The sequence below is a fragment of the Eriocheir sinensis genome, unplaced genomic scaffold (genome assembly GCF_024679095.1).
Source record: "Eriocheir sinensis breed Jianghai 21 unplaced genomic scaffold, ASM2467909v1 Scaffold1167, whole genome shotgun sequence".
NCBI classification, from domain to species: Eukaryota; Metazoa; Arthropoda; class Malacostraca; order Decapoda; family Varunidae; genus Eriocheir; species Eriocheir sinensis.
In genome coordinates, this window is record NW_026110482.1 from 42,370 (window position 1) to 58,763 (window position 16,394).

The 16,394-nt window shown below is 47.1% G+C and overlaps 1 long non-coding RNA gene across 1 annotated transcript; it reads left to right on the forward strand.

Annotated features, from left to right (window-relative positions):
- Window positions 1–5,531: 5,531 nt before the first annotated feature.
- LOC126989425 (uncharacterized) lies at window positions 5,532–15,487 on the forward strand. The gene is made up of 3 exons (XR_007743260.1): window positions 5,532–5,659; window positions 8,889–9,043; window positions 15,341–15,487. It is a non-coding gene; the product is annotated as an uncharacterized LOC126989425 (long non-coding RNA).
- The last annotated feature ends 907 nt before the right edge of the window (window positions 15,488–16,394 follow it).

The following is a 16,394-nucleotide window of genomic DNA, read 5'->3' on the forward strand; positions in this document are numbered from 1 at the left end:
AATCTAGATAGTTCGACGTACCGGCCCCTGAGATGTGTTTCCCCATTCTTTATTTTCTGATAAATTCCCTTCTTTAACCCAATCTCGTGTTTTAGTCCACGAGTCATCCACTTAGGATCATTGTTTTCTTTTCTAAGTGTTCGCTGTGGTATATGCTGTTCTTGCCACTCTACTATTACTCTAACTAAATTATTGTAAGACATTTCTACCTGGTTCTCCTGGCTCCAATCCGCAGTTCTGGCCCTCATGAATCCCTAAATTATCCCAGTTTACCCCTTCAAGATGTCTTCGAAGCCCTCGTAGTTTGCTCTTCTAAAATCTGGCACTAACACTGGGTTTGGATCGCGGGTTACCGCCCAGTCTAACCTAAAACGAACCGTTCTGTGATCACTATTTCCTAACTCTCCGCCCACCTCCAACTCACGCAGCAAGTTCCCATTATTGGTTAGACTAAGTCTAATATGTTATCTCCTCTGGTAGGCTCAGTAACTACCTGCTTAAGGAAATTATCTTGTATAACTTCAAGAAAGTCCTCGGCTTCCAGGTCACCCACTAGATCTTCCCAGTCTATATTCCTATAATTAAAGTCCCCCATTACGCAGACATTTCTACTCATACTGCCCTGCCAATCTCCTGTAGTAATATACTCGTGTCCTGCCTGTTAAGGTTGGGTGGCCTGTATATAACTCCTAGAGTTAGTTTTTCTTTCCTTTGTAAACGTCCACCCAAACTGATTCTGAATCCATGTTAGTTTTGACTGAGTTGTTAACTAAACATTTAAGTGAGTCTTTAACATATAGCGCAACTCCACCTCCCTTTCTGCCCCTTCTGTCTTTGTGAAACATCTGATAACCCGTTATTTCAAATTCTGACCTAAAATTTCTATTAGCAAAGTCTATCCATGTCTCAGTGATCGCTATTATGTCAAAATTTTCTGAACAAGCTTCACCCCTTAGTAAGTCTATCTTGTTTCTGAGGCTCCTGCTGTTAGTATAGAAGATTCTTAGCCCGTCCTCTGTTACTCCTCTAGAATTACTTCTAAGCTGCCTGGTTATATTATGAGCTAGATGTCCCCTCCCATTACTCCTCCCATTGCTCCCATTACTCCTTCCCCCCTCGCCTATACTAAAAAATCCCTCAGGGTACCAAGTGCTCGCTCAAGGGAGTCTGAGAGAGCCTCAACACCCTTGAACGTCAAGTGTATCCCGTCACGGGCGTAGAGGGCGTCGTTGCCAAAGAAGAGGTCCCAATTGTCGACGAACAGCCACCCATTGCGCTCGCAGTGCTCAGCAAGTCTGCTGTTCACTGCTATCGCCCTGGACAGCCATCCATCGCCAACGCCCCTCCTTGGCAGGACGCCACACACTACTGGTGACCCACCAGCTACTACTGGTGACCCACCAGCCACTACTGGTGACCCACCAGCAAAGTACTGATGCAGCAATACAGTAGTACCTTCAGCACCCCTCAGACCCGATCAGTAATCCACGACCCAGTAGCATTCTTCACAGAGGACGCAGGCCACCAAGACCACTTAACTAACATGGAGATCACAGTTAACAACATCAAGGGAGCCATAAAGGAGCTCAGATCAAATTCTGCAGCCGGGCCTGATGGAGTGCCGGCCATACTGCTCCTGAAATGTAGTGAAGTCCTGGCTCACCCCATCCAAAAGTTATGAGGTGCTCACTGGACACGGGAATAGTGCCAACCCTAATGAAGAGAGCCACGGTGTGTCCATTCTACAAAGGAGGGGAAAAGTCAGGCCAAAAACTACAGACCAGTTGCCCTAACGTCACATCTTATAAAAAATTAGAGACATTTGTCAGACAAAATTATAGCCTACATGGAAAAGAACAGCCTCCATAGTAACAATCGACATGGCCTTAGAAAAGGGCTGTTCTGTCTCTCCAAACTCCTGGAACACTATGGCTGGCTCCTGGAGAACCTGGCTGCGGCAAGAACATAGATGTCGTGTTCCTTGACTTCTCTAAAGCCTTCAACAAGGTTGACCACGGCATTCTACTCCATAAGCTCAAGACTCTGGGGATTAAAGGGAAGCTAGGTATTTGGCTCTACCACTTCCTTACAGAAAGAGTCCAAGTTGTCACAGTGGATGGCCACCAGTCCAGTGAGGCCAGCGTCATCAGTGGTGTGCCACAGGGATCAGTGCTGGGCCCTCTCCTCTTCCTTATACACATGGGAGACATCGATGAGGGGGTCAGGAGCTCGGTTATCTCCTCTTTCATCGATGATACCACTGTGAGTCACGCTACCACCACCATGCAGGGAGTCGCCCACCTACAAGAGGACCTCAACAAAGTGCATGCCTGGGCCGCAACCAACAACATGGCATTCAACGAGGCCAAGTTTGAAATGCTGAGATGTGGCCCTGACCACACCATCAAGATGTCTACTTTGCTACTGACAGAAGGAGGGCAACAAATATCTGGACAACCTCATGTAAAGTGCCTTGGGGTTCACCTCAGCGACAACGGTTCCTTCTCACACCACATCACAGAAACAGTGAAGAAGGCAAAGGCAATGGAAGGCTGGGTCCTTAGAACATTTGCTTCCAGAGAACCCGAGGTAATGTTAACCTCTGACGGCCCTGGTGCAGCCTACGCTGGACTATTGTAGCAAGCTGTGGTCACCACACAAGAAGGGCGATGTGCAGAGGCTTGAAACTGTGCAGAGAGCCTTCACAAGACAAATCAGAGGGGTACGTCACCTAAATTACTGGGAACGTCTACAGAAACTGGGGCTCTATTCACAACAAAGAAGAAGGGACAGGTATCGGGCCATATACTTATGGAAAATTTTAGAAGGTCTGGTGCTGGACACACACAATGCACTGCAAGAGCACGTCAATCAGCGGACTGGACGAAAGTGCAGCAGAAGATCCCTCCCACAAGAGCCCCAGGTGGAGGCAGGACCCTGCTGGCCTCGAGTCTGTCCCATGAAGGGCCACGAATCTTCAACAGTCTGCCTAAGGAAGTCTGAAACCTAACAGGTTGCCCGGTAAACAGGTTTAAGAATGGGTTGGACAAGCTGCAACAAACAGTCCCAGACGAACCTCCAGTGCCGGGCTACACCTCAAGATGTAGGACTTCCAACACGATACCGGACCAAATCGCCCAGTTGAGCAGGGATGGCAGGACCGGGTGTAGCAGTGGACCACGACTGTGAGGCGGGGCCTCTAAACACCAAGTAAACCAAGTAAGTAAACAGAAACAGTCAGCAGATTACTTCACCTCACACCGAAACGTACATGACAAAATAGGGTTAAGATTCGATTTAGGTCCATGCCAGTATCTCATGACCTACCTGAAGAAACATCAGTATCTCATCATATATCTGTTCTACAAACTGTCAACAGTCATGGAAACGCCTTGAAAATCCGATTCAATTACTTTTTTTTTACTCTCGAAAATAGTGGATAATGTTTACGAAAGCGCGTCGCCTCCTCTGGCGACGGTGCAGCCGTTGTTGCGAGAAATACCTCCTTGTTGAAATAAGTCACATTTACATGTGGGGGGTCCAGGGGGTGATGGCTAGAAGGGGGTCGAGGGGCGCAGCCCCCGTTAGTAGGTCGTAAAGTTCGGTTGAGTAGTTTAAATATGCTCCCGACCCTAAACCCTCTGCGAGCTATTTTACGGCTGCGGTTGCGGCAGCGTCGTCGCGGCCGCCGCATGAGGAGGCGACGCGCTTTCGTAAACATTATTCCCTATTTTCAAGAGTGAAAAAAGTCCTTGAATTGGATTTTCAAAGCGTTTCCATGACTGTTGAAGGTTTGAAGAAAAGATATATGAAGAGATACTGATATTTCATAAGGTAGATTATGAGATACTGGCACGGACCTAATACGAATCTTTACCAAAATAGTTTTGGCGCAGAGTCCCGCAGGTGACAGTCTGAAATTACTGCACCTCCTCCTTCCTTCCCTTCCCTTCCCTTCATTTCCTCCTTCCTCCCTCCGTGTATCTCCTTCCCTACCTTCTCCTTCTCCTTGGTCTTCTCCTGAAGGTCGGGGAGACAGACAGACTTTGCCTCGTGTCTGTGTTTACACTCTCCTCCTGCTCTTGATCTTGATCTTCTTCTTCTTCTTCTTTTGACCTGTGCTGCTTTGTATCGCTTCTAGGTTTTATGACAACAAACCATCATCAGAAATATTATATAACGCAAGGACTAACAACCTAAAATTGAGTGACAGGAATAGGCACACGAATGGTGACACAAAATGCATCATGTGCAATAGTGAACTAGAAAATTTAACCCATTTTTAATCCAGTGCCCAGCTTATGCAAATGAAAGAAAGAAGATATTGCAAATAGCAAGACTCACTACAGAGGAAGAAGAAGACTAAATTGAGAACTATTATTTAAAGAAGAGCTGATCGAAGAAACCAAGCCAGTGATATATGAAATGTGGAGAAAGAGAGAACAACAAAGAAAAAGCCTAGACACGAACAACCTGAAAACTGACCAGTGAAGATCATCAGGGAAGCGCCGATACAATAAAAGGCCAAGCTGCCCGAACGACCCCTGACCTGCCCTTGGTACTCCTTCTTCGTTCCTCTTTTCTTCTTTTTCACTTCTACACACTTTTCTTTTCAGTATACATCACTTTCTTAAGCACTTCATCCTGAAACTTAGGTTTTCTGTCCCAGGCAGGTGTAAATTAAGCCGCCTTAAGCTCCCTTAACCGTAACAGTAACCGTTACTCAGCACGCTCACATGAATCTAATTATGCCGCGTACGATATATTTCCAATTGTTTAAATCAAACATATATTGAAAAAAAAAAAAAACGTCGCAAGCGGAGAAAAAACGTAAGATTTTGAACTTACGCCGTAAGACTTGAAAATCACCGAAATTTTGTAAGACGCGCAAAAAACGTAAGACTTGACAGTATGTGACAGTGGTATGAGAGTCAGGTGGGTACGTGAGCAGAGAGGGAGGGAGGCGCTTCTTTGAGTGGAAGGTGACTGACAGGAACAGTACGTGGTCGAGGGTCTAGAATGGGGTGTGAGAAAGTGGAAGAGAGGTCTGAGACGGTCTGGAAACATGCGATGGAGCGATAGATCACTTTGGAGTGGTACAGGGAAAAGGAAGCCCCGCAGTGTGTCAGCTGGTATGATGGAAGCCTGGATCTTCTCTTCCAAGCTCGAGCGCAGTGTATGAATGTGAATGCAAGAAATTACAGGTGGCCTGAGTCCCGCAGCAAAGTGTGTCAGATGTGTGACAGGGGTGTGGATGAAACTGTCGGGCATGTGGTGTGTGGGAGGTACCGGAGAGAAAGGACGGAGATGATGAGGGTGGCAATGAGTGAGGTGGGCTGGGATGTGAATGGGAGGATTGCAAGGACAGAGAGGGAATGGATGCTGCTGCTGCTGGGACTGAGTGATGAAGCAAATGAGAGACTTATAAAAACCATGAGGAGTTTTCTGAAAAGATGTGGTGCAAGAAATAGGGAATTGGAAGAGTTGTAATGGATATATACTGCTTGTGTTGTTTTATTTTACAGGTTGTGCCGATACGAAGGCCTGACTCTCCAACGGGTCACCTGTACAGCAAGAGCAAGAGCAAGAAGAGAGTAAACACAGTCTCGTGTGTATCCCCGACCCCGACCTTCAGGAGAAGACCAAGAAGAAGGAGAAGGTAGGGAAGGGAAGGGAGAGACACGGAGGGACGAAAGGAAAGGGAGAGACACGGAGGGAGGAAAGGGAGAGACACGGAGGGACGAAAGGAAAGGGAGAGACACGGAGGGAGGAAAGGGAAGGGAGAGACACGGAGTGACGAAAGGAAAGGGAGAGACACTGAGGGAGGATAGGGAAGGGAGAGTCACGGCGGGACGAAAGGAAAGGGAAGGGAGAGACACGGAGGGACGAAAGGAAAGGGAGAGACACGGAGGGACGAAAGGAAAGGGAAGGGAGAGACACGGAGGGACGAAAGGAAAGGGAGAGACACGGAGGGAGGAATGGGAAGGAAAGGGAGGGAGGAAAGGGAAGGGAAGGGAGAAACACGGAGGGAGGAAAGGAAGGAAGGGAGAGACACGGAGGGAGGAAAGGGAAGGAAGGAGAGACACGGAGGAGGAAAGGAAGGGAAGGAGAGACACGGAGGGAGGAAAGGGAAGGGAAGGGAGAGACACGGAGGGAGGAAAGGGAAGGGAAGGGAGAGACACGGAGGGAGGAATGGGAAGGAAAGGGAGGGAGGAAAGGGAAGGGAAGGGAGAAACACGGAGGGAGGAAAGGGAGGGGAAGGGAAGGGAAAGGAGGAGGTACAGGGAGGAAGGGAAGGGAAGGGAAGAGAGGAGGTACAGGGAGGAAGGGAAGGGAAGGGAGGAGGTACAGTGAGGAAGAGAAGGGAAGGGAGGAGGTACAGGGAGGAAGAGAAGGGAAGGGAGGAAGGGAAGGGAAGGGAGGAGCTACAAGGGATAATATTGTTATGCCAGGGGGTATATTTTTTGGGGGTATTTGTGTTATTGGTGTGTGGGGGTGCTAGTTTGGGGCGCGGACTGGTGATGGCCGGTGGCGTGGGGTGCATCGCGGCGGCCGTGCCGGGAGCCACCAGCCGTGCCGCGGGGGAGAGATAGAGCCCAGCTGCCAGAGACGAGAGACGTGCGCGCTGCCCCTGTGTGCCTTGCCCGCTTTTGTGAGCCCTGTGCTGTGTCCATGCCCCCCTCTGAGTACTTTGAGTTAGTGTGCCTTGTCGACGCCCCCCCCCCCCCCCGAAAAAAGAAAGATTTCCCACTCGTCCCCCGAGTTGAACCTCTGCGAGCTATTTTGCGGTGGCGGCAACGGGTGCAAAATGGCATTGAAAAGTCAATTATTTAGTGATTTCCGGAGAAAAATACTATCCATGATAAACAGCAGCATATTTTGTCCCGAAATTAGCAGTCAGCATCTTGAAATTAGTTGGCTACCCTTTGGTCAATATTCCCCGGTACAGAGAGGAAGGGAAGGGAAGGGAGGAAGGGAGGACGTACAGGGAGGAAGGGAAGAGAAGGGAAAGGAAGGGAGGAGGTACAGAGAGGAAGGGAAGGGAAGAGAGAAGGTACAGGTACAGGATAGATTTTCCTATACATCATACATTTAGCATCACTCTTATTAGATGTATCGAGGCCATACCTCCCTACTATGTACCATACTGAGAGAGAGAGAGAGAGAGAGAGAGAGAGAGAGAGAGAGAGAGAGAGAGAGAGAGAGAGGGAGGAGACAAGGCCTCCATCAACAACACAAAGCACAGCTGCAAGATAACTTGTGTGTTGAATGCCCTTGTGGCTCAGTGGAGAGGAAGTGCGTTCATTATTCGTAAATAACATAATAGTAATGACAACGCAAAGAACTAATTATTCTTTAGTTGCTCTCAATTTTCTGATGATGACAAACCACAGAAAACACCACAAAGTGTTTTATAGTGAACTGGCCTGTTTTTTACAGTGATACCTCGGCTTGGGAGTGCCTTAGTTTACGAGCGTTTTGATTATGAGGAAAAAAAATCACAAAAAATGTCTTGGTTTACAAGTGGTGACTTGGTGTACGAGCATCCTCTTTGTACAAGTCGAAGACGTGAGCGTGGGTCTCCTTTGTTCGCTGCAAGACGAGAGCGCTCAGAGCGGAAAACAGTGGGAGTGGGATCTCAAACTGGTGTCGCACTGGACCTTTTTCCTCCAACCGCATTGGTGGTAGGCGCAACACACAATTCCAACTTTTCTGAGTGTGCATCACACATGACCAAGGTCGGCCGCCCATATCCACAACGTAAACAAATCAGTCACCCTGTATCCACAGGACGTCGCTTGCCAAAGTAAGGGCTGCTGTGGCTTGTGCTGCTGGTACTCAAACTATGGACTTGTTGCTACAGTTACATGGAGGAAGAAGCCGTTGTGGGCACCATCGTGGCTTCAAAGACGGGAGGACAGGAGTGTTTACCCACATCAACAACTCACTCCCATTTAGGTGTACAGGCAACCACGGTTGCTCCTAGCCCCATCGGTTGGAGGAAAACGCCTAGTGTGCCGGCGCCTTCAGTCCGCGTTGCACACTGGCAGAGGCAGCACCCGCGCCCGTATCCGCTTACCTTTGTGCTCTAGTGTGCGGTCTTCGTGTTTTCAGCACTATATATGTTACTTATATACATATTTTTATATTATTATTCTATATTATTTATCATTGCTATTTGTAAGAAAAATTACCCTTATTATGTATAAGATATGTATGATGATATTTATGTTCATAAATTTGCGATATATGTGATTCATTAATGGGATTCACATTAACTTAAATGGAGAAATTCATTTTGGTTTACGAGTTTTTTGGTTTGTGAGCAAAATTCTGGAACGAATTAAACCTGTAAACAGATTTTTTTTATTTATTTAATTTTTATGTCAAACCCTGTAGCACCGGTAGGCTTTCTTGAGGGGCCTGGTGGTCGGCCCGAGCCCGTCTTGGTGCAGGCATGTGTTTATCATGGCTCCACCTTTTCTTGCCTCATGCCGCCCCCCGGAGCTCATTCTTGAATGACTTGGACGGTTCTTCTAGAGTCCGGGTTGATGGGTGGTCTTCAGGGCAGCATGTGGGTAGTCTTAGGCCACTCGCAGTGACTGAAAAATTCCAGGTGGTAGCGGCGGATTCAAACCCTTGTTGTCCAGAATGCGGTGAATGCAGGGCCTGCACGCTAACCACTCAGCCACCGTCTGCCCAGTGAATGATCCGAGGCCTTAGAAGCTTGCTGGAGAAAAGCCTAGGGCCAAGCCTCTTGAATTACACCCGAGTCAAGATGGTGGCTGGCTTGGGGGACTGTGGCGGAAAGGGTAGCCAATAATTTTGAGACACTTTATTTCAGGGCAAAATATGACACTTTTGTTATGAGATTGTTTACCTTCCAGAAATCACCAAATGACTGGCCCTTTCACTTGGCAGCATCAACTCACCATTCAGCCGCTGACCCCCAGTGACAGACTTCCGGGAGACTGGAAGGTTAGCAGAGCACACGTGTGGCAACCAAAGAGCAGCTGTTAAGTAGCAGACGAGACATAGAAAGGTGCATGAAGTAAACCTTAACTATTACTATTACTATTGGAAGGTTAGCAGAGCACACGTGTGGCAACCAAAGAGCAGCTGTTAAGTAGGAGACAAGACATGGAAAGGTGCATGAAGTAAACCTTAACCTGATTATGTTTTGTTTTCTATAAACTGTGGAGAGGGAGTGTATTTGTATGAAGGTATGCAGATGTGTGTGTGTGTGTGTGTGTGTGTATATTTACCAAAATGTATTTACCTATTTGTAGTATACAGGGCCTGACCTCAATCTGAGACAATCCTTTTTCCCATTCTATGCTTCTCCAACTTTTCCTTCATTATATGGACACTGCCACATGCTTCAACAATGTCTGTGCTAAGTCCACTCCATGTATCCACACTCCTGTGTGGAAAACTGTACTTCTTTAAGTCTTTCAAACAAGTCCCCTTCCTCAACTCCTTGCTGTGTCCTCTTAGTTGCCTCCTCCCTTCCATCTGATTAAATAATTTCTGTCCAACACGTCCATTCCACTTGTGTTCCTGTACAGCACTATCAGGTCTCCTGTTTCTCTTCTTTCTCCCAGTGTTGGCAGGCCCAGTTCCTCCAATCTAGTCTTGTATGGTCACTTTTTCCCAGCGGGCACTCATGTTGCTCTTCACTTAACAGGTCTGTTCCGTTAGTGAACATTAAGTCCAGTCTTGCTGGTTCATCCTTTCCTCTAAATCTCGTCTCTTCCTTCACCCACTGTGTCGTGAGGTTTTCTGTGGACAATTTCAAAACTTTAGCTCCCCATGTATTTTCTTCACCTTCCACTCCAAACTTTTCCCAGTTGACATTTTTACAGCTGAAGCCCCCTGTTAGAATTATGTACATTCTTGCTATTTCTAATAGTATCCTCTAATGCTTTACTTGTACCTTCTGACAGGTTGTTATACATTTCCCTCGTCCGTGTGGGGGCACACATGTCACCATTACTGACAGTTTTTCAGCTGTAATAAAACACTTCAGATTTCCTGTATTTTCTGGTCCTGTTCTCACTTTGATCACTTTTAAGTCTGTTTTGAGCAGCAGCATCACCCCTCCCCCACTCCTCCCTATTGTGGCCTTCCTGTATATAGTGTAATTGCACTCCTCTGTTCCTGCCACTTCTGGGCCTTGTGCTAGTTTTGTTTCAGTGGAGCACATTACATCTGGTGTAGCTCTGTTCAGGTAGTCTTTTAATTCTAGCTTTTCTTATATAAGTCCGTCGACATTAGTGAATGTTGACCTAAGCTTTTTCGCTCCCTTCTCTTCCTTGTTGTTGGTGGTGGTGTTGGTGTTTACTTGGCCTCCTCCTCCCTCTTCCTGATCCACCACTTCATCACTCTGTCGTTTTACACTCTCCAAAAACTCTTTATTTTTCTGACTGTTCTTTCTTAATTCCTGTGCTTTGCTTTGTTCACAGTTTCCCTCATCTTAACTCTTTCCTCCATGCTCATATTTTTCTTATATATGTTTCTTTATAATGTTCTGTCCCTTTTAGTATTCCACTCCGACTTGAGATGATCTTGGCTGCCATTTGTGACCTTAACTTCAGCTTGATAGGTCTGTTTTTCCCTTCCTCATATTTTCCTAGTCATGTCACCTCGTCCACCTCCTCTGTCAGCCTTCCAGCACTTTTATCTAAGCTTGTCAGTGTTTCTTTCACTTCAGGGATTTCATATCTCTGCCTTCATTGGGATTTTCTCCTCCTTAACACCCACGATTATCACACTCTTCTTCTTCTCTGCCAATTCGAACCAAGTCTTCCTTGTTTCTCATTACCTGGACAACCTCACGCTCCATCTCCACTTTTCTTGCCCTTTCTTGTTGTTTCAGGATTTCTTGGAAACTTCCTCTCCTTTTCATTTTCCTTTCTTCCATACATTTATTTCTACATCAACCAATTTCTTATCAAAGTCATTCAGCGAGGGATGGGTTGGGGTAGAGTGTTACGGCTTTTAAGCGTTGTTTTTAACGTGGTTTGTGTTCAGTGTTATGTTTTAATGTTTAAGTAATTCCAGCATTAATAAACATCATATTAAAAAGACAAATTTCCACCTATCCCTCGATCGTAACGAACGTGGATGACTGACATCTGTGACGCCAAAAATAATTCCCGTAACGGGTAACAGTGGCATGTCAAGCAAAGGGTAAGTAAGACTTGTCTGCATACTTCCAAAGCTTACAGATATTCACATGCTGGTTACAATAAAAGTTAGGGACAGCATCTCCTCAAGTTTAGTTAAGTCTGTCATTGCAGAGAAAAAGTCTGTTTTAAGCAGAAGCAGGTTGAAGGTTAAAAAATACCTATCCCTATGTTAGTCTACACCCTCGGTTATTACGGGTCCAATTAAATGAAGAAGACTGACTGCCTTGCATCAACTCAGCAATAACAGAAAATAGTGGGTTAGAGTGAAAAGTATTACTCAAGCACTCCCCTTCTCGCATGAAAAAAAGATGCAGGCAAAAGCTCAGGAACCAAACATAAATTAGTAAATGCGAGGATGCAGGTTACAGTCGTGTAGTGGAAAGATACACAAAGCAGCGTCAGGCTGAACCTTAAGCCGGCGCTAGTCTTTGGAGACGATCACTATGCACATTCTGTGTATTAAAAAAAATAGATCGTAAAGCTCAAATTTCCATCCACCCATATATCTGACTATTTCTGCCTAAACCACGGGTAAAAGAACACACCAAGGATTTATTTTGATTACCGCTGGTGACACCCAAAAAGGTTTAGGTCAGAGGGTCGCGAAGGCTCCCCTTCCCGACGAACGTGTCGACGGCAAAAGAAGCATCAAAAAGGACCCAAAATTATTTTAAGTGCCATAAAAGTTGGCTGATAAAACCGTGTAGGTTGCCAGTGGGGCTGTAGTCAAGGGATACTGCACTCCGTCGAAGAGGAACTTTAAGGACAATCATGTACACAAGGAACTCTAGTAATAATCCAGCATTAGCTGCAGAAATGGTTTCTCCATCTGTCCAGTTGCATTGTTTAAAACACAAGATCAAATCAGTAGATAGCCTATAGGCGTCCACTGGCCCGTTAAAACGGCCACTCGTTTGCACAGTGTCCACAGCAAAATTTACACCCTTTTACGAGGCTGTGTTGCCCATCTTCCCCAAATGTTTCATGAAAAAGTGACCGAAATGCATCATAATCCTTCCGTCCTGTGAACGCGCTCCTGTTTATGAGGGCCGGCGTTCCCGTTCCCGGGATTGACCTTCGAGCGGCTGAGAGATATTTAATCTCCCGGATTTGACACGAATGAAATGTCCATGACAATCTCACTTTGAAACGAGAAGTCCCTGGCCGAATAATCTGCCTCCTTTGCTGCCTGCGAAAGGCCTAACTGCTGTTGCTGTTAGCGGGTGATTAGGGGCAGAAGCCATAGTGGGATTAGTAAGGTAAGTAAATACCTCTTGGTTGCTCATGCAGCGTAGAAGGAGGAGCAAGCACCCTTTGAAGACTGCTACACTCCTTACGTGAGAACAGTTCCCGTTATCCGTGACGGTACTTGTCATTTCTCTCTACCCACCCCTCATAGTCCTCAGTGAGAGCTTGTAACTTCGGGTCAGGTTTCTCTGCCATTAAAAAGAGTTACTAGTAAAATGAGGAGTAAAATGGTAAAAGAAAAAAAATATATCGCTGCAGAAGTAAGTGAAGTAATAATCCTTCACCACTAAGTATGTGCTCACTCCTCCCCGATGCTTTTGAAATGCATTATAAAAGAGAAAAAAGAATAATGAGTGAGGCTTAGCAAGACAAAACTTCTCCACTGTGCAATAAAACACACAAAAGAAAATGAATGATTATACATAAAATGCGTAACAATGTTACTCAAGAAAAATATTAAACAACCACACGCCAGAAAAATCAACAGCTGAAAACTCTAATAGATTAGATACGGCCCCACACGCCTAAACACGTGAACATAATAATAGCAATGCACCTGAAATCATGTTACAAGTGGTTTAATTACGGAAACTGTATCAATGTATAGTGTCAGCTAAAATGTGTTAAAAACCTCGAAGACAGCAACTCGATACCCCACTACTCAGCACGCTCGTGTCCTTCGCCTCGCCGGTGGCTGGGGCAGGATGCAGGGGTGGCAGGGTCTGCCGTCCGTCGGCTGGTAGCTGTGGTGGGAGGGGCGGCGGGCAGACAATATACGCCCACCAGTCACCCTCAAAGGTTTGAGTTGCCTGGCAAAGAAAAGTGCGCACCTACGACTAGTTGTGTCGTAGGAAGAAACAAGTGCCTAGACACCTCCGAGGAAACTTGGTTGTGCGAGGCGGGGCGCTCAGGTTGTGCGGGGTGGGGCGGGGCGTTGCGCTCGGGTGTGGCTGGGTGCTGACTTGAATCTCACGGAGCAGGAAGATCGCGCGCTGCCTCAGCAGAACGCTAGGTACACGCTTCACTGTTTCTGCCCTCACACACTGTCACTGAAGTTATGGTTGAGAGAGATATAACAATTCGGAGTAGTTCGTAACCACGCTGCACACCATTTATGTTAAGATTTTTAGTGTTATTTTTAACGTGGTTAATGACGAGGCGGCCACCAGCCACCATTTTATGTTATGTTATATTAGAGAAAGATAACACCTATATAACACTTCGGAGTACAGGTAACTCTCGATTTACGCGAGTTTGTTTTACGCGTTTTTGAAATAACGCGGGGTCCAAAATCTAAATAAATTTTTAATTTACAAGTTTTTTCCACTTATACGCGATATTTTATGGAGTGGCCACCATATGTCTCACGCAACTGGACTCACACGGCGCCGCGCCACAGCTAAGCTCAGTTCTTCCTGCGCGCCACTTGAACAACAATACAGTACCCACGCTGCCACGCTACTCAACGATTCTTGCAACACCAGCCCGGCCGCCATTTGCATTGTTTGGAAACCACACAACAAACAGCTGCATGCCGCGTGTCACCAGAACCACGTGAATTGTGTCTTGCCTAGTTGTCTGTCATAACCTACGAGTGATGGTGGGAATAATATGCTTATTATGATATCAGAAGCTGTGCATCATCAGTCTGTACGGGGATGTATTTCTCACAACACCAGCCCGACCGCCATTTTCATTGCTTTACTCAAGGACACTTGTCAGTTCAAGCAGTAAAGATTACACCTAAAATATATAAATATTGGAAAACTGTACATTGTCAATGTTCTTTAACCCGTACATATTTTTGAGCATTTTAAGAACGTTTTTTTTTTTCAAAGCTTGGGGTGCGTGTTATACGCCGCAAAATATGGTACAGTATTTATTTTTCGACAGAAACATACCTGTTGTTTGATTTACATTGTTTTTGATTTACGCGACCTCTTCAAGAACGCAATACTCGTGTAAATCGAGAGTTACCTGTAGTTCGTAACCACGCTGCACACTATTTATGTTCAGACTTTTAGGCGTTGTTTTTAACGTGGTTTGTGTTAAGTGTTATGTTTTAATGTTTAAGGCGCGAACTGTTATCTCACGTCAGGTCCGGTGTACCGTTGCCTGCTTTCACAAGTTGATTGTAGTAGGTGAGATAACACAATAGCCTTTTAGTTGGCCGAGCGGTAGCCGTTATAAGTTCACTTTAGTTCTCTCTCTCACAGGGCAATACCAATACAAATTGTAATTTTAACTATATTAACAGTTGTACACAAAGTTTACAGTTTACGTTAGCGAGTCGCACAATTTGAGAGCCAGCCACACCACAGGGCGCGGGGCGGCGGAGCACCGCTCGCCTGCCCGTCACCTGTCTTCTCTCGGCTTCTCCCCCGTCTTCGCGTTGCTCACTCGTTTTATTTGCTTGTTAGATCGTCCGGAAGGGTGTGGGTTCCAGTTGATGACTGTTGATGAAAGTCATCATTTGCTGATTCTTGCGTTAGCTCAGCATGTGTTCTCACGGCCATCAGCTCTGACGTATTCCATAACATCCTGGCAAAGGCACTGAGCCTGTGCTTAAACACACAGCCACACACTCACATGTACATTATAATATACGCATTACACGAGGGAGCGGGAGGGTGGGAAAAAAAGGGGGGGGGACATTGCCATTATTTTTATATTATTATTACTGTTGCTGCTCAAGTGCATGCATGACTATGTTTGTTTTATGGCTTAAATCTGGGTGTTGCCCGCGGCTGTGCCCGGATATGCCGTGAGCCACGCTCTCTGCCCGGCCGTATCGAAGGGGTTGATGAGCAGCTTTTCAGTGATATAAACTGTTTGTTAAGGGGGTGTGCCAGTACCTTGAAAGAACAAGTCATTGCATTAACACATCTCTTACAAACCAGGTAGTGGTGTCCACCATGCTGGGAGGAGGACAGCGCTAAGTGACTGCACCTGACTCTGTGTGTGTGTGTCCTGACGTCCACCGCTGGTGCTGAAGTGAGGGTCTGAGGTGGGCAGCACAGGGCCAGAAGACAGCACCTGACTCTGTGTGTGTGTGTCCTGACGTCCACTGCTGGTGCTGAAGTGAGGGTCTGAGGTGGGCAGCACAGGGCCAGAAGACAGCACCTGACTCTGTGTGTGTGTGCCCTGACGTCCACCGCTGGTGCTGAAGTGAGGGTCTGAGGTGGGCAGCACAGGGCCAGAAGACAGCCCCCGACTCTGTGTGTGTGTCCTGACGTCCACCGCTGGTGCTGAAGTGAGGGTCTGTGGGGGGCAGCACAGGGCCAGAACACAGCACCCGAGTCTGTGTGTGTGTGTCCTGACGTCCACCGCTGGTGCTGAAGTGACGGTCTGAGGTGGCCATCCCAGGGCCAGTCGACAGCACCCGACTCTGTGTGTGTGTGTCCTGACGTCCACCGCTGGTGCTGGTGCTGAAGTGAGGGTCTGAGGTAGGCAGCACAGGGCCAGAAGACAGCACCCGACTCTGTGTGTGTGTGTCCTGACGTCCACCGCTGGTGCTGGTGCTGAAGTGAGGGTCTGAGACACTTGCTGTGCTCATCACTCACTGTCCTTGCTCCTTGGTGCATCCTTCCCTTCACCTGCTTGCTTGGTCCCTGAGTAGCGGTGAGGAAGACTTGCTGCCCCCTCGGCTGCAAGGCCGGGCAGCAGCCTGAGTGGCCAGGAGCAGCAGAGCAGACTGCCACTGGTGTGAGGATCAGGGGCGATCAGAAGAACCACCACCACCACCACCACCCTGCTGCTGCTGCTGCCTTCTCCAGCCATAAGGAAAGGGAAAGTTTGAGTGGAAGGACTGTGAGGCAGTTTGGGACTGAGAGCAAGTTCATCAGACACAGCCTTGCACACACTGCTGAGGGAAAGCATGAGTGCCAGGAGTTTGAGGAAAGACTCCCTGGGAAGGGTGACCTCAACAAAAGCACCCACGCACTCGGGTGAAAG